Source organism: Emys orbicularis, chromosome 3, assembly GCF_028017835.1.
Source record: "Emys orbicularis isolate rEmyOrb1 chromosome 3, rEmyOrb1.hap1, whole genome shotgun sequence".
Classification (NCBI taxonomy): domain Eukaryota; kingdom Metazoa; phylum Chordata; order Testudines; family Emydidae; genus Emys; species Emys orbicularis.
The window spans coordinates 163,491,552-163,510,254 of NC_088685.1; the positions used below are offsets into that span (position 1 = coordinate 163,491,552).

General features: G+C 40.5%; 1 long non-coding RNA gene across 1 annotated transcript; it reads left to right on the plus strand.

Moving 5' to 3' along the window:
* The first annotated feature begins 7,767 nt into the window (after nucleotides 1–7,767).
* LOC135875522 (uncharacterized) lies at nucleotides 7,768–18,275 on the plus strand. The gene is made up of 3 exons (XR_010561282.1): nucleotides 7,768–7,959; nucleotides 14,161–14,262; nucleotides 18,189–18,275. It is a non-coding gene; the product is annotated as an uncharacterized LOC135875522 (long non-coding RNA).
* Nucleotides 18,276–18,703: the final 428 nt, after the last annotated feature.

The following is an 18,703-nucleotide window of genomic DNA, read 5'->3' on the forward strand; positions in this document are numbered from 1 at the left end:
ACTTGTTGATATGGAGCTTTGGCATGAGACCCCTCCACCTATCCTGTTGTCTTCCAACTCTGCCCACTTCACATTCCTTCTTCAGCTGCACAGGTGAGAGTCAAATCTTTCCTTGCTTCTGTCTAGCTTGCTAGTTGATGGTTTCTTAAGCCAGAGAATTAAGGGTAGGCAGTTTCCATAAACTATGATCGGCACAGAAATGTCATTAATTCCAGTTGGATGGAGCGGGGAGTCTGCTTTCAATATGTCAAAAAGCACAGTGTTTCTAAAGCCATGGTTGTCCTGAATTTCTCTGAACCAGCCAGTGTTTGTCAGTAACGTGTCCCTTCTGACCTACCAAGGCCTGCATAAATTTTGAAGGTACCTTTTTTTAATATGCTCAGAAGCTGGGAAGGGGGAGCACAGAATGGGGATGCTTTTTTGTCTTGCATACCTCAATGATGAGTGTCCTTACCATTGATCTTTTTTTGTAACACCAAATTGATTACCCCACTAATTGATAGCAAACTGGTGTTGTAAGATTCCTTAGGGCAATCACCACTTGTTTCCCCTCTGTAAGGGCAGCTCTCGCCTTGCTGTTTCTGTGCTGGGGGAGTGGGGTGAGCTGAGCATGCAACTCTAGAAATGAACTTCTGCGTCTAAAAGTTCTAGAACCACTGATTGTCCCACCACTCATTAGACAGGCTCAAAACTCCCACTCCACCAAATGTGGTTGTTCCATGAATAGCCTCTGCATTTATTTTCCAGTTAGACTCAGTTGAGTCTTTGAATGCTGAGTCTTTGGGAATATAACACTAGAATGCCTATCCAGAGTGCAGCATGTTTTTGCCAATACAATTGAATGCTATGTAGACATCATGCCAGCAGAAGTGGTAGAGTGTAAAATACACTTTACCAAAATAGTTTTGACAGTGTCACCATGACAACAGAATTTTTACCACTGCAACTTTCTAGTGCAACTTTTTAGAGAGACAGGCTTGAAAGTCTTCACCTAACACTCTATATTATATTAATGAGAGTGATAAAGTTAAAGAGTTTGGAGGTTATATGACCCTTAGGGGGATTGTTGTACATATAGCAGTAGCTTCATAAAATGGACTCTTAATAAAACAATTGAATTATGAACATTTGGGGAATCTGCCTATGTACAGTTTACAAATTGTTTGATATTGGAGACCCTGTGTCAGACTGCAAACTCCATTTTGAATGTGGGTCTTTTAGCCTCTGTCTTTTCACCTCCATCTTGGACTAAAATTCCAAGTGGTGGGGGCATGGAGCTATCAGTGATAGGCTGTTAAATTTTGATGATCATTTAAATGGAGCACCCTGGGACAAAGCAAGGGCTACCATCCAGGCTAAACTAGTTTTTCAAAATCTGAATTCTAGGAGTGATGGTAACTAAGCAACAGAATCTGTGGTAAGGTACTTTCATTAGCTGATGAGGCTGATTGGGAGTCACCTGACAAAGAAGGGGGAGATAATAACAGAGGGTTTCTAACGAACCCTGGGGAGGGGGCAAGGAGAGAAAAGACTACAGATACTCCATGATTCAGGGGAGAAACCATGTGCAGGAGGGCAGAGAGAGAGAGGAAGAATCCTGAACTAGAGGACTCTGACCTAAGTCCAAAGAATGCTCTAAGAGTGGTGAGGAAATTGAGGCAGGGAATTGTGTATAGGGTTTTATTATTTTTTTGTCCAGATCTGTATACTTATTGTGCTTGCCAACAGAGAGTGGTTTTTGGGAACCCTTGCAAAGTCTGTGTGTCTGTGTTCAACTACTGCATATCATTGAAGAGGTGAACTGTGTACCCAGAGTGCCCACAATGTTGAAGCTTTCGGAAAGGGGTGTGTTTAAGTCTGCGGGGTCAGTGCTGGCCTGGGTGCTTAAGACAGCTAGGTCGTGTGGTCCTATTTCTGGGAAGTGGAACTAGGAGCCTGTGCCCTGGAAGTGTACCAGAGAAGCCAAGGGAAAAGGCAGTTGCTGCAGCCTATTCAGGCCAAGGGTAGCTTAAGAGCACAAATCAAGCATATTGGGACCCAAACACAGCAGTCTTGTGAATGTCCAGCAGAGGGAGCTTTCTCAGAGCTGTGACTGGATAATCCTTGTAATTGCTGTTCATCCATGTGTCCTTTTTGTGTATAATTCCTTTCGTTTTCAGTCTTCTGAAATATTAAACCTTGAGTGTATATATAAAATATAAACAAATTGTCTCTGTCATATAAGAACAAATTTAAACAACAACCCAATATCACTAGAAGTGAAAGTACAGATTCCAATATTTAGTTGAAGGTGTCGTATTGTCATCAGGAATCCTATTTTTAGTGATATATCTTTATTATGCCTAATTTTATATTTCTTGAGGAACCCAAATTGCCATTCAATGTGCATTTGGGGCTCTTAAAAATGTATGATTGGGCCCTATTTGTTTCTGTAATTAATTAATTGCACTTCTAATTCTCTTTTAAACAGGTACAAATCTGAACTTGAAAGAAGTTAGCAAACATTGATTACAGGAGACTTACCATTCAGGAGTACACCACAGAAGAATTTTGCTGCTCCTTTAACACCAAATCAAAATCACAATGGTAACCCCCACCCCCCGTGTCTAGTATGCAATTGAATAAAATGTAAATTCCTTTGAAAGTACATGTCACTCCAGAAAGCATAAAAGAAAACAAAAGGTGAACGAAGAAAACAGCTGACCATGTGTTTGGCTTATAATCTGCTAATGTCTATAATTTTCCAGTATTTGAAAATTAATTCCCATGAGTGAATATGTAGGAATTTAAGTGAGCATGCTTTATGAGTCCGAGAATATGCTTTGTCTTGATTCAGGGGAGGTACAAATGCAGATACTAATATGGACAGAACATATGTACATCCTAACTAATTATGTTCTATAACAAAATATTCAGGTGAAGTTTTCATTAAAAACAATTGAAATTCAGTTTTGCTGGCTGGCGAATCGGGGGCTTGAGGGATTTAGTAGTAAGTGCTCAGAGTTCAAAATGCTTACCAGTGACAATGTACCATCGCAAAATTTGCTTGAGTTTAGGGTTGTGAAATTCAGAATCTACAATACAAAACAAAACACACAAATTTCATGGACACTAAAACAAGGTACTACCATTTGACTTGCATTTGGCTACCTGACTAACTGGAGTTGGAGATCAGTCCTTGTTCTCATTTGAAAGCTGAGATTTCTGATGCTTTCGGAAGATGCAAAGCATTCTGGCTATGGTGTTCCTTGAGAAAGTGGCTGCTACAGTTATGAAGGAAGTGGAGAGAAGCAAGATAGGAATCTGAGTGATGTGACTTTAGGCTGAGTTTTCAAATGTGTGGTGAGTCTCATTAGCAAGAAGTTAGGTGTCCAACTCCCACTGACTTTTCTTTTTAAGCTCCTTTGAATCTCAATGCCTGATTTTTCAGTCATGCTACAAACGAATGTTAATGCCAGGGGAACGGTGGGAAAACATTCTTCATTCAGGCCATATTACAATATACATTTGTACCCCTGGTATTGGTCCCTCAGTCTAGTGGTTGCATTTTCATTGTGGCACTGAGTTCCAGATCTCAGTTTTCAGTCCCTGAACTATTCAGTTTTATTGGTTTTAGAACTCCCTTTGAGTCATTGTCTTAATATATCACTAGAGATTAATGAGGGCTGTTGCTTTTATCACCCTTGTCTAATATTAGACATAAGAAATGGAATAGGAAAGATATTATGTATAAAATGAACCAGATTATTAGCAAATATTCCTTGTCAATTTGTAGATTCTAAGTTTGAAGAACTCCAAGAAAAATACAATAAAGAAGTTGAAGAAAGAAAAAAACTGGAGGCAGAGCTGAGAAATATCCAGATTAAAGTATGGGTATAGAGTATCTCAGCATTATAATCTCATTTAATGTGTGAAATGGAGAAAGGTGCAGTTCTTCAAAATTAGCCATATGATTTTTCAGGGAAACTGGTAAAATTAAATTTGCTCACTGTTCATGCCATTGAGATTAAAGTATAGATTTAAGAAGAGTAAGCAGTGGGTATGGTTAATTTCCTGGCAGCATTTCTGAAAAGTTAGTACTAATTAGAATACACAAAAAGGACTTTTTAAATATATTGTTGTCATGTAAATAAACACACAGTATTGGGGCCCTTAGTGCTTTAGTCAAAAACCTCATTCAAATGTTAGATGTATTGGAAAACCAAGTTCTGTAAGTACCAATAGCAGCTTTTTTGTATTTTTAGAACATAAGGCTGGCCCTACTGGATCAGACCAATGGTCCATCTAGCCCATTATCCTGGCTTCCGGATGGTGCCAGATGCTTCAGAGGGAATGAACAGAACAGGGCAATTTATTGAGTGATCCATCCCCTGTCATCCAGTCCCGGCTTCTGGCAGTCAGAGGTTTAGGGACAGAAAAATATCGGATATTAGAGCCAAAACATGTTTTTTGAGTCCAGGTATTTTGTAAAAGTAAGTGCAAATAAATGAGTCTCTCTCTTGTGTGTGGAATGATTTGCATGTAGAATTCTTGCTAATGGGATCACCACACATTTGGAGATGAATAGAGCCCATAGTCTAAAATGTAGCTACATTTGTCCACAGAACACAAATGAGGATCAGAACTAATTTACAGTAAGTCTAGAATGAAGTACAAAAATGAATATTATGCATGTCAACAGCTAGCTTTACAAAACTGATCTGATCGTGAGGAATGTGCAGGGAAGGTACCTCAATGTTAATTGATAGGATGCCTCTCTTAAAAAACAAAACAAAAAACTTGCTCTACTAAATATAAGGAACCACAAGTCAAACTTCTTGTCCTTGAGATGCTGGCCAGCTTAGATATATTTGAATTGCAGATAGTACTCTCCCAACGCTCTTCAGCTGCCTGTGATGTTAATCGGCAAAGTATTCCAGTCAGTTGACTGCTGGGGGTATAAAAGCAGACTCGTGTGAATCATATAGTACTTTGTGTTGATGGATGATCTGTGTCGCTGACTCTGTTATCAAAAATTGTAACTGACAGTTTGACCAATTGCCCTATCTTATTTCCACCATACAGTAGTGAATTAATTCTCTTATGAATTGTCAGCTGTGTAAAGGTAGATATGCTTTCCCCCCCTCTTTTTAAATGGAAAATAAATCATTCTCATCCTCAAAGTACTAAGAGTCACAGAGAGATTGCTCGGCATCAGGCTTCTTCATCGGTGTTCTCGTGGCAACAAGAAAAGACACCAAGCTGTCCTTTATCCAGCAGTCAAGAAACCCCTTTAAAGAGAAGTTTTACTTTTCCCATTCTCCATGGGAACAAGAGGCAACTCCTAGCCACCGTGGCTTAAGATCAAAGAAGACAGATTTCAACAACAGTTTCTTTGACAATTGTAATAATTCTTCTGTCATCGAGCAATTAAAAACACAGAACCAAGGTATCTTGCAAGTGTAGTTATGACTTTAAATCTATTTTGTAAATAAGAACATCTTATTTTTTTAAAGATAATTAAAACCCTCTGTGTTTAAGGACTTCGCTGAAGACTGTTTTATATATAAAATAGGGGTAAAATACCTACTCAACTTGTAAGATGTTTTGAGATCTCTGGGTAAAAAACACTATGTACATGTTTATTAATTATTTTATTGATTTATAAAGTTTTTCCAGTATGAAAAAATTAACTGAGCTAAGAAACTGACTTGTTTTATTGTGGTTTTGAATTTAATTCTTTGGAAGATCCTGTAGAGTAATCTGTTCTATCAAGAAGTCATTTTTCATGGAGATCCTTGCCTGGTTAAACTAAAACCATAGTAGAATGAGCATCTGGAGCTTCTTCAAATGAGAAGTCTTTCCCCCCACCATCCCCCCTACGGCTACACTAGAGAGCTTAAGCTTAAGCTCTCTAGTGTAGCCACTCTAAGCCGATGGGATAGAGATCTTCCGCTGGCTTAATTACTCCGGGCCCCGCAAGCGGTGGTAGCTATGTCTCCTGCCGACACAGTGCTGTCCACACTGACGCTTAATTCTGTGTAAGTTATGTCGCTCAGGTGGGTGACTAATTCACACGACTGAGCAACACAACTTATGTCGACTTAAGCTGTAGTGTAGCCATAGTGTCAGTGCAGCTGTGCAGAATATCCCCTTGGAAGTCTTTGTAAACATTTAATGAACACTATAGGATGAACCTTATCTTCAGCAGATAAGGTGACCGGTGACTTAAGGCCATTTCATGTCTTCTGCTCTGCCACCTGTCTTTGGTCTTCAGATTTTCTGTCAGTAAATTTTGTTACATTGTTGGAAGTGTTTGGGACAGTGTCTGTATCCTCCATTTTTTTTTTCAGTGAATGGATGGCTCTCCTTTCTTAGATTTCTACTTTAATCCAATTAAGCCAAAATCGTTGGCAAATGGTCTTCGGAAAAGATAATTTTTTAAATGGTAATGCTGTTCTGCAGGATAGTTGTCTCAATTCAAACACTCACCCTTTGCTTACCGTTAGTTTAAATGGGAAGAGTTTTCATTCAAGGCTTAGTTTATATGCACGGTCACATCGTAAAGTTAATTGCAAACCTAAGATGAAGTTTCAGCTTTGGAAGCCTGAAGGTTGTTGTTTTTTGTTTGGTTGAGGGGGGTGGGGGGTTGGGCGGGGGAGGAGGAAGGGGATGGGGCAGGGTGAAGGGTCAATGACTGAAAAAAGGAAAATTCTCAACTGCTATTGGCTGCCATCTGTTTGTTTGCAGATAGAGTACCAGTGGAATAGGTCTTCATAAAAGAATGATCAGATCATTTATTTCACATGCTAATAATCTGAAATTGATGATTACTGTTCTTCATGTGCAAAATTCCATTGAAGTCTGTGGAAAAGAAACTATAGATTCTGAGCCTCCCCAAACACACACACGTGTATCATGACAAAAGCAGTTTTGATTTTTAGATATGCAGTGTTTTAGTGATGTGAAAAAAAGACCCTATATTATATTTACTAAAGCCCCTTCCAAAAAGGGAGACATGCATTGAATAAGTTAAATGAACACTATTTGGTTAAATTTGGCCCAAAACACAGGTTTGTAATAGTTTTTCTTAAGAAGCAGCTTTTTCAAAACTTAAGACCAAATAGAAATATTTCAATAACGTTTTAGAAAATTCCACTGGAGGTAGTTCTTCTAAACAAAGAGCAGTGATTCTCAAACTTTTGTACTGGTGACCCCTGCCTCTGAGTGTGCCCCCCCCCGTATAAATTAAAAACACTTTTTAATATATTTAACACCATTATAAATGCTGGAGGCAAAGCAGGGTTTGCGGTGGAGGCTGACAGCTTGTGACCCCCCACATAATAGCCTCAAGACCCCCTGAGGGGTCCCGACCCCCAGTTTGAGAACCCCTGACAAAGAGCCTCTGCAAAATTTGTGGCCTAAACGCTGCGATGTTGTGCCAATGCATAAGAATCAGAAAATGAAGCTAGTAAAAAACAAAGTGAAACTGATCTACAGTCACTATCCAAGCTCAAAAAATAAACCTAAATTGTGCCAACTAGACTTTTAAAGGCCTTTCAATTTTCCTAATTTGATAATAGATGTTTAAAATTTTTTATATTGCTACATATTTAACCTGATAAGCAGTTATTAAGTAGTTATTTTTTTATTTGCATCTTATCAAGTGCATAGAATATGTCTAATTAGAATGTGTAGGCTGCTTTAAAGTACTAATACAGTAAATACCTTTTTAAGTAGAAGGCATCATATTAATCCTTTTTCTTTTAAATTAAGAATTAAGCTTTAGAGTTCAAGAACTGGAACATCTGCTACAAGATCAAGAAAAAGAAAAGAAATTCCATATGAACAAACTTCAAGAAATTCAACTCCAGCTGGAGAAAACAAAATTGGAATGCACAGAAAAAAGATTCTGTTTTGCACAAAATTAGAGATGAATTGAATAGAATGACAGCACAACATGATCAAGGTACTGCCCAGGTACTGTACCATGTTGCACCAGGCCTCTTCTGGCTGCTTTTATAATTATTGTTAGCAGTAGTGTGTGTCAAACATTCAGTCATATTTACAAGATTCAAGATACTTGAATAATGTTTCTTAGAACATCCTGAGGATAATGAATTGAAAGTATGCATTATGTTGGACAACCTTAAGTTCTTAATTAGCTTGCCATTTTCTGCAAGGGTCCAAGCACTTCTTAGCAGGTACTTAGCATCTTGCAGCCTCATGCCTTTGGGCATGATTCACTGAAGATCTGGAACATCTTCTCCAGTAGGGCCCTACCAAATTCACAGCCATGAAAAACGCATCACAGACCATGAAATCTGGTCATTTGTGTACTTTTACCCTATTCTATACAGATTCATGGGGGAGACCAGTGTTTCTCAAATTGAGGGTCCTTACTTCTGTGCTACCTTCAGAGCTGGGCAGCCAGAAAGCAGTGCCTGTTGGCCAGGCACCCAGTTCTGAAGGCAGTGCCCCACCTGCAACAGCGCAGAAGTAAGGGTGACAATACCATACCATGCCATCCTTACTTCTGTGCTGCTGCTGACAGTAGCTCTGCTTTCAGAGCTGGGCTCCCAGCGAGCAGCTACCACTCTCCGGCCTCCCAGCTTGAAGGCGGCGCCGCCACCAGCAGCAGCACAGTGGTAAGGGTAGCAGCACCGCAAACGCCCCCTCCCACAATAATATTGTGACCCCCCCCCCCCACACACACACACACAACAGCTTTTTGGATCAGGACCCCTACAATTGCAACACCATGACATTTCAGATTTAAATAGCTGAAATCATGAAATTTATGGTTTTAAAAATCCTATGACGGTAAAATTGACCAAAATGGACCGTAGTCCCTACCAATAATATTACATAGAGCAAGAATGACACCTGGTGGCCAATTGTGACCTTAAAGGGACACTGTCATATAGTTTAACATTTTCAGCCTAAACTACCATAAATTCAGGGGAAAGTTACTTGGATTCTAAACTATCGCAGGCTAAATACTTGGGTAAACTCGAGTTAAGAATGAGAGTGCCTTACAATAAATTTGTAGTAATTAAAACTAACAAGTATTAACTTTGAATTTCCTGTATTTTTAAGTTAAACGTAAATCGCAACCCAACATTTAAAAAGTTGGAAATGTATCATTAAGGCTCTCAAACAACCTCAACTCTGCCTCGTCAGTGACTCTAGCCTCTAATCTTTCTTCCTGGAAAATGTGTTGTTTTCAAGTCCTTCACATAAGAGTTTGCAAGATTAGGTCTCCATACTGAACTGGTGTTTTGATCAAGGGCTTTTTGTACTGGCTCTAGGACAATTTGTAAAAGCCAGTGTATTATCGGTTTAGTGAACAGACCACTGCTATCCCTTTGTAACTTTTTCCCCTTCGAGTGGTTATCCATATGCACAGTTTGCTGACGGTGTGCAATGTACCCCACTCACCCATGTTCAGAGTCTCATGCACCTTGAGCGGCCTCATGTCCTCACCAAGGGCATAAAAGGGTGGAGCAGGCCAGCCGCCACTCAGTTCTTCTCATGCCTCCTGGCTTCGAGAAGAACATGGGCAGTGAGCAGTGCTAACAAAATAACTGGCTCTTTTCAAATTTGTGAATAGTATAGATAGGGCTGGTTAGTTGTTGCCCATTGGCATTTTGGTTTTTTAACCAGAATAGCTATTTCTTTCTGGTGCCAGGATGGCTTCTTCTAAGTCCCCTGGATTTACATACTGCCCATCAAACAAGGGCACTATACCCTTTAATGTTTGGCATTTAAAATATTTATTTTGTCTGGGGGAATATCCCTGGAAAATGTGCTATTTGCAAGTCCTTCACTTGCAGGACCTGCAAATCTAGAGAAGCCCTGCTCTAGATGTACTTAATGGGTAAAGCAATGAGACTAGCTTCAGGCCCTGGGTCATATCATCATAGAATATCAGGGTTGGAAGGGACCTCAGGTGGTCATCTAGTCCAACTCCCTGCTCAAAGCCCAACTTATGCTATCTTATGTCCGGACAAAGCGTCTTTAGGACACATCCTGTGTTCCTACTGACAGTTGTCACAGACTTACATCTGAACTAGCAGATTCATCTGCCTATATTTTTCTCTGAACCACCCGCTTCTAAGGCTGCTGCTATGCTCTCTATGTTGAATGTCAGACGTGCTTTGACATGTTAATTTGCAAAGGCTGAAATCTTTTAGATCTTCATCCAGTTAGGTGCATATATGACTGTGTGAGGGCCTGTTTAATAAGTGGTTAATATGGATTCTCCTGCTTCATTCAGCATTTATTCTACCAGAGCTTAGGCATCATGGCTGATATATTTCTGTTGTGGAAATATGTAAAGCAGCTAGGCTGTTTGGGGAGGCACAGTCTTCCCTACCCGGCCCTCCATACAGTTTTGCACCCCGATGTGGCCCTCGGGCCAAAAAATTTGCCCACCCCTGCTTTAGGGGCAGAGGGACTTGCCTACTTTCAAATGTTAGGCTGTCTTTTATTTTGATCTTAACTCTGAATTACCTTGGTTTCTAATGCTTGATTTTGTTTGTTTTTAATAACTGCAGCATTATTATGAATGTAAAAAAACACTTACATGTACTGTCAACTTTACTCACAGATTTTAATGATTTGTTTGGTTTGGTTTCTGCCTGGGGATTTTCTTCATTATTTTTTTAAGACATTTTGAAATCTTTTCCATGCAAAGAAAGAAAGCTGGCAGAGAGCCCCCGGTGTTATGCAGAGAACAACGGGGGAGCTAAGTAACAGGAAACATTGTAGTGCTTAGAAGTACGATAGGGGTTAACCAGTCTGTATTCCTCAGGTTCTGTTGTTACCAGGAGCACTGCAGGTTCTGGTGGAGCTTCTGAACTTTGCAGGCACTCTGAGTTGACATTAGTGGAGAAACTCTGAGGGGCTACAGGAATTCCTGAGAACATGGGGAAGTTCAGCTGAATGTTTTGGCCTCTGCCAATTGCTGCAGCTCCACAATTTTCCTGTGCATTTGGTAGAACATTGTAGCTCATGCAAGTCATGGATTCCATGATTCTTCATATTTATCTTTAGCTTAACTCTTTTCCCATCCCCTTTGTGCCCCTCCATACACACTTAGATTAAAGAAGTTATGTTGCCATGGGGAAAGGGACCACCACATGTGTCTTCTGTAGATGTGATGGTTGTCACCTACCCTTTGCTGTCAGGGTTTTTATATGTGCATGCAGATTCTGCTGCCTACTTAAGAATGTTAGAAAATTCTGCTGCTTCCTACATCCTATATACAGGATGCTGAAGATTATACCATCATATGAATGGGGGTTAAGAATTTACCTCTGGAGAGGTACGGTAATGGCTGTTCTTTGCTACCTCTGTGAGGCCCCCATTGAGAGAAGGTCTTGGCTGGGAGTAGGTTGAGGCCAGGGACATTGAGCCAATCCAGTGTTATTACCATGTTTGTATACAGATGTTCAAGTAATTTAACAATGAGAACTTTTGACCTGTGAATAGGCCCTCTCCACTTCAGTGACTGATAGCAAATTGCAGAGGAAAGATTGATTGGTTGCTACTTCTGATGTCACAATGATGCTACTTATGAATCACCTGAGTTACTGAGCAAATTGCAGAGGAAAGATTGATTGGTTGCTACTTCGGATGTCACAATGATGCTACTTATAAATCACCTGAGTTACTGGCATAACTCTGTCACCATAACCTCTAGGTGTGACTGTTAAGAGCTTTTCTTATTACAGTCTAGCTTCTTTAAATGAGTTGGAAATCTGACTGAATTACAAATTATATTATTAAATATGGAATATATGAAGAGTCTGGGGTGGGTTGCCACCGGAATATTCAAAACCCAGAAAAAGGTGAGAGAACAAGTGGTGAATTTTATTAATATTGTGATTTTTTTTTAAATTGTTTTCTTTGGCAAAGTAAGAAACTATTTGATGCAGAAACTTAATGTCGTCTAAAGTGTAACTCTGCTAAACTTGGAAAGTAGATACATTTATTATACTGTGAAACAGGGATTTTTAGTTCCACTTTAAATGCCAATGTCAACCTGTTGGGTGAGAACCAAATCCACTTCAATTTAGGCGGAAACAATTTATTTTAGCCTTTATTATATATGTTTTCAGAAAATGCTACTATCACCTATGAATTACATAAACATTAAAAAAAAGATAAGGCAAGAAAAGGAAATGCTCAAGTTATCTTTCTTGGGGACAGGGTGACTCTTTTCAAATCTCTGCTATGCTTGGCTATTTTTCCTCTGTATCTTCTCCACTATTATGTCAATCATCTATTTTTTTAATCCTCTGTTCTGTAACTTTGCGCAGACTCAGTATAGCAAGCTACCTCATCTGTGTCTTTATCCGTATATATTCCACTCTAACCCCCTAATTAAAAGATTCTCCTGCATAAATCACAATAACTAACCCAAATTAATACATTTTTTGCTTATTCTGCTAAAACTTACTTATATCTGTGTAGTTCCCAATGCATCTATTCCTTGCTGTCACGCTCACTGGCTCCATGCAGTTGTACTTACATTACAGCAATTTTTGTTCTTTTTACTCATCTGTTTTTGTGGTCTTGAGTTTTTACTTGTTAGCTGGTCGAATGGACGGGTGGAGGATGAGGGATTGTACCTGACTTACTGAAAGCTAACAGCTCTCTTCTCTATCCTGCTATCTGCTTGGTCAAGAACTTTATATATGAAACACACAAACCAGTTTTCTGATTTACAGACTGTTTCAGCAAAATCTGATGATCTAAAGCAGCAGAAATACATACAAAAAGCAAAAATTCCTTCCTATTTTCTTATAGTATTATATATAATAATTTCTCTAACATTACTTAGTACATATTTGACTAACACAATTCATTACACAGTTCTCCAACAAAGCTTAACTATGTATGTGCTTGCTCATGGTGGCTCCATAATGTACAGTAGAACTTCAGAGTTACGAACACCAGAGTTACAAACTGATCAGTCAACCACACAAATCTCATTTGGAACCAGAAGAACACAATTAGGCAGCAGCAGAGACACCCCCTTTCCCTTCCCCCCCCCCCACAAGGCAAATACAGTACTGTACTGTGTTAAACTACTAAGAAATAAAGCAAAAGCAGCATTTTTTCTTCTGCATAGTTCCTCACTTCAATAAAGCATAAATTAAAATGAAATATATCTCCACATATGCCAGTAGCATTTTTCACATCCTTTTAAAATTATATTCAAGTAAATTGTTCATCTTTTGCTTTAAAAGCATCCAACCATGAAGATGATTTAAATCTTATCAGCAGTTCACTTTTTTATTACCTTTAAAAATAGTTACTTGTCTTAAAGAAAAGATTTCAGAAAATAAAAATGTGTTCTGTAGAGAGAAAAACAGTTATTCTGCTAGGACAGCTTTCTGGTAAATTGGTTGTAAGTCTCCCTAACATGCTGTGAATACAATGAAACTGTAAGAGGCAAAGGAGCGACGGTAGTATTGTGTTCTGAGAAAATGTATAGTAGTGTGCTTTGGGCAACTTTCAGACTTTTATCAGCAGATTGTTTTCACAATAGAAATTACACTGGGAATTTATTAAATGGGGTTTCAGTGTACTCTAGTTCTTTATAAACCACCAAAATTACAAGCAATATATTATTTTAATAAAATGACAGATAAACTGAAACACTTCTAATAGGAGAATTTCCTCTAAAAAGGACATTCTTAGCATATTGATTTTCAGTTTAAAATTTCAGTCTAACCTACTTTAAACAATGAAAATTGTTGTGTTCTTGCTGTTCAAAATAGTTCACTAATTTTTTTCAGTTGAATCAATGTGCTGATTCACTGTAAATTGAAAGTTGCATTGAATTTATCTCCTGTGCCTAAACACTTCTAGTTTTTGCTGCTCATTTATTGAAACTTAGCACACACTTGTACTATAGCCAAGTGTAATCTGTTATCAGTTTGGGATGGGATACCTGTGTGGGTGTTCACTAGGTCATGGAAGACTGTAAGCAGTTTGGGGGCAGAGACCATGACTTCCTTGTATGTATGTGTTTTTTTTGTTTTTGTTTTTAACAGTGCCTACTAAAGTGGGGTTTCAATCCTGATTGCGGGGGCGGGATTGCTATTGTAGTACAAATAATAAATATTCCCCTTGCATCACTGTGATTTATGATTAAACTTTTTATAGACTGAAATGATGGAGGAAAACATGAAAAGATTACTGAAATGGCAAAGCGAAGTTGAAATTAATCGTCGCTCCTTAGAAGAGAAAAGAAAAGAACGGGAAAAGGTAAGACAAGACCCATTTTTTCACAAGTTTAAAGTTGCCTCCAGACTGCTGTTACCAGAGTGAACAAGTTGTTCATTGAGTATTTGTCCATGTAGATCCCACTCTAGGTGCATATGTGCCTCAGGCACGCAAGATTGGATTCTTCTTCTTTGAGTGCTTGCTCATGTCGATTCCATATTTGGTGTGTGCGCACCCCCTAGGGCCGGCTTTGGCAACCTCTGGAGCCCTGTGCTTATGCGCTGGTACATTGGGCCCTGCTGGCCCCATGCCCTCTCAGTTCCTTCTTTCCACCAGTGACGGTTGTTGGAACGCTTCTTGTTTTCACAAGTCCGATAGTGGTTTCTCTAACTTTGGACTCTGAGTTTTTCTTGTATATCGTTACTGTAGTGTTAGTAGTTAGTATTTAGGAGCGGAGTCCCATTAGGGACATAGCCTCAAGGACGGGGTATGCCCCGGTCCCTGGGGTTTAAGCCATGGGCTGGGTGCAGCAAACCTATGTCTATTAGTGACCTGAACACGAGCTGCCTTAAGTGCCTCAGAGAGGCGCATATTAAAGAGAAGTGTAGGATCTGCAAAAACTTCAGACCTCGCACTCTTAAAGACAGGGATATCTGATTAAAAGCCATGTTGATGGAGGCTGCCCTGTGCCCTGCGTTGGAACCATGCCGCTCCAACTCTGCATCGAGCACCTCGGCATCATCAGCACTGGTCTTATGGGCCAGAGCCCTCAGCAGGCCCGCCATCGGGTCCCTGGCCATCCACCCAATGGCCACCCCAGTGTTGTATTGGACCCTTTGGGGGTTCCCTCCCATGCCGTGCTCATATTCTCTCCAGGCACCCTTGGTAGTTTCTGAGGGCCAGGCCTTGGCTATGCCGAGGATGAACCAGCTGCAACACTCATGGCTGCCTCGTTCCCTGACGAGGCGGTGGCTGGACCTGCCAACCTTTTGCTACCCGACGATTTCCGTGCCCACCAGGAGCTGCTTGAAAGAGTGGCCTCCAACTTGGGGCTGGAGATTGTGGTGCTCAAGTGTAGTTGGCTACAGCAACTACACTTCCCCAAGTGAGGGACCTTCCTGGGACCAAAGTATTGTATTCCTGGACCTAATGATCTCCCCCCTGTCCCTGTTAGAGCCTTTATCACCTCTCTATCAAGACAGGATTTTTGGTGGCTGTTATCTCCGCTCAAAGGATAAGCTAGATTTAGGCGTTAATGGCAGGACCTCTTTTACTATATTTCACAAAGACAAGATGACTGTTCTTTGATCTTGCCCTAGGTTCTTATTCAGAGTGGTCTCAGGCTTTTGTTTGCATCAGTGCATACACCCTCAGAGTTCCCCCCCAAACCTCATTTGACTCCTGGAGAGGCAAAACTTCATATGAGTGGTGTCTTTAGGGCACTTTTCTACCACCTCCATAGAACAAAGCCTTTCCATAACTGGCCTAGAACTTTTTTTGTAATATTTGGGATAGGTCTAGAGGGCTCATTATTTCAACCCAGAGACTTTTGAAATGGATATTTGACTGCATAAAGATCTTCTGTGAACTAAATAAATTAGATCCACCTTCTCATATTAAAGCAAACTATACTAGGCCCCAAGTGACATGGGCATGCTTGAGGAAGGTTCCTATGTCAGAAATTTGCTAGGGAGCCAGTTGGAGCTCATTGCATACTTTTATTCAGCACTACTCACTAGTTGCAACTACTAGATCTGATGCCCAGTTTGTTAGGGCAGTCCTGCAGTCTTTATGTAAATTAGACTCTTGACATCCCCCTGCATAGGGAGATAACTGCTAGTCACCTAAAGTGAGATCCATGTTAACAGATACTGGGAGACAAAACTCCAATTACTTACCTTACAGTAATTCTGGTTCTTCTGGCTGTTCTGCCCACATGGACCCCATGACCAGTCCTCTTCCTCTACTCTTGTGAAATCCATTAGTTTTGGGATTCTGTATTGGCAAAGAAACTGAGAAGTGGCTGGGCCTGCTTTGCCCGCAGGTGTTATGTGTGTGTGAGGGGGGTGCGTGTGTGTGTGCGTGCATATTAAGATACCTGCTGATGCTACACTGTGCACTGTCAACCCAAAAGAACTCAATCTCATGCACATGGGGCACATGCACACCTAGAGCAGGATCCATGTAGCCAAAACATCTCAAAAGAAACCAGTTAGTGTAAGGAAAATAACTTGTTTGTAACATGATATTCTGATTTTGCTACTAAGGGGCAAATTTTAGTAGCTCGTATTCAAATTGAGGGTAAGTTAGTGGGAAAATATTTTCAGTATCTCCACTCTGACCTTCCCGCTTTCATTTTTTTCTCCTTTGTCACACTCTCCCTTGCTACTTTTATTTGGATTTTTTCTTTTCTTTTAGTTTGGCAGTTGGATGGATCTGCATTTGTTAGTGAAACAATTTATTGGCCTACCACGAATTAAATTGACTAAAGCCATGTTCCCTACCTGTTGATAATAGTAGTCTGGTGGTTATAACTTGGTAAGAGGAAGTGAATCCGTATTTCTTCAAGGTAGGCTGGGCAGGCAGGCTACCAATTTGTTCCCCCCCAAATTATTGTTAGATGATAAAAAAAATCAGAAAAAAAGTGTGAACATTTTGCTAGTAATTGGCTCACTTATTCCTGAGTGTGACCCTCCCCACCTGCATTCTTCTGCTCCTGGCAGGCCAGCCCAGGGTAGGAGTGGGCCTTTGGAAAGGGTATGAGGGCAGAGAGGCTGGGGGTAAGTGGGGGAGACATAAAGATTTGGGGAAATGGATCACTGGGATCCAAAAGGGTTGGGGACTTCATAGGATGGGTCTCTGGCTGGCAATGAGAGTGGGAACAGGCTGTGGGGGTACTTGAGGACATGGGATGGAGCAGGTGTCTTGCTGGAGGATAGGAGGGTGCTTAGGAGAAAGCAGAGGGGAAGCACTAGCACTTCACTACCTTCTCCATCTGACAAACCTGCTGTGATTTGTTAGAGGGGAGTCCTGCAACTGCTGCCAAGAGAAGTTTGGCAGAGAGGTTTGTTGCCAGGAGACGCCACTAGTGCTTTCCCTTCCCTATCTTCCTCCACTTTCTGCTCCCCCACTTAGCTCTCTCTTTTCCTTACCAACCTCAACACCCTCTACTAAAAGTCCTGTGCCCCTCATAGCCCTATTCCCCCACATAAATCCCCTCTCAAATTCATGTAGAGCCCCAACCATAAGGACCGTGGGGCTGGGAAGAAGCCTCAAAAACTAATTATACCTGGATGGATATCTACTTTGCATCTCCTAAAGATTGCAGGAGATGGGCTAGATTCCTAAGGATCTTAGGAGGTGTGCATTAGTGAAGTTCTGCTCCCCCAGAACTGAGGCGGGAGGAGTGAATGCCCCTCTACCAAGCTTCTGTTGCTACTCAGTCTTATGGTAAGTCAAAATGAAAAAAACTAAGGCAGTTTCCTCACAAAAAACATTTTTACAGCAGTAAGTTAAACATGTAATCATAGCAAAGAAGGGAATTTTTTCCCCCAAAGGATCATGATTATTGGGGATTAGTCTGGTTGCTTAGTTGTAATGCTCAATGTTGTTATGGAGATCTACTTTTGAATTGATATATAAGCTTCATTCCATTATTTGCTAGTATTTTTTTGATCCACCTGTATTGGTGTAACAGATTCAGTAGGCTACTCTGATTGGCCAAACTGAGTCATGGCCATTAGTGGCCATAACAGAATTTATGCTTTACTTAAAAATGGTTTTTAAACTCTTTTTGCTTCTGTAAGAGAGGGCTTTAGTGTAATTAGTAACTATTTACAGAGACTATTTACAGTCCCTCCCCCATGTTTTCCAGTGTTAATAGTTATAGTAACTTGACTAGAAACATGTAACAGGAGTGTGTTTCTCTCCCCTCCTCCCTCCCCCTCCCCCATCTTCTACATTTCTAGGAAGTATTACGTCAGCTCCGTGCCTTAGAGACAGTGGCTCAGCAGGCCAAGGAGATCATACTGAACCAGGACTTGCAGCAAGCCAAGCATGAGTACCGTGGTCTACGGGCAGAATTTGACAACGTAGGATTTTTAATATCTGAACTATTCAAATGGAAGTGGTGATGCTGAGTTTTTATTTTATGTAAAATTGTAACTGTCCTCTTTTTTGTGTTTAAAGCTCTAGACATGACTAATATTTAAGTGCAACTAAATACATCCCAGGTCAGAGCAAGCTGCGATATGTTCCTGTCACAGGGTGAGCTGGTCCATTAAAAGACTGGGGCACAGCTGCACTTTTTCTCAGGTTTAGCCCATCTCCCTGTATGATGGGAATGAATACAAGGGTCATGTGACAGAAGCATGCATCTAAACCAGGCCTGCTGGTTTAGATGCATGGCAGCCTGTAGTCATTCAAGAGAGAGACACCCCCCCCACGCCCCAAAAGTTCAGAGAGACACTCTCTCTCTCCTTAG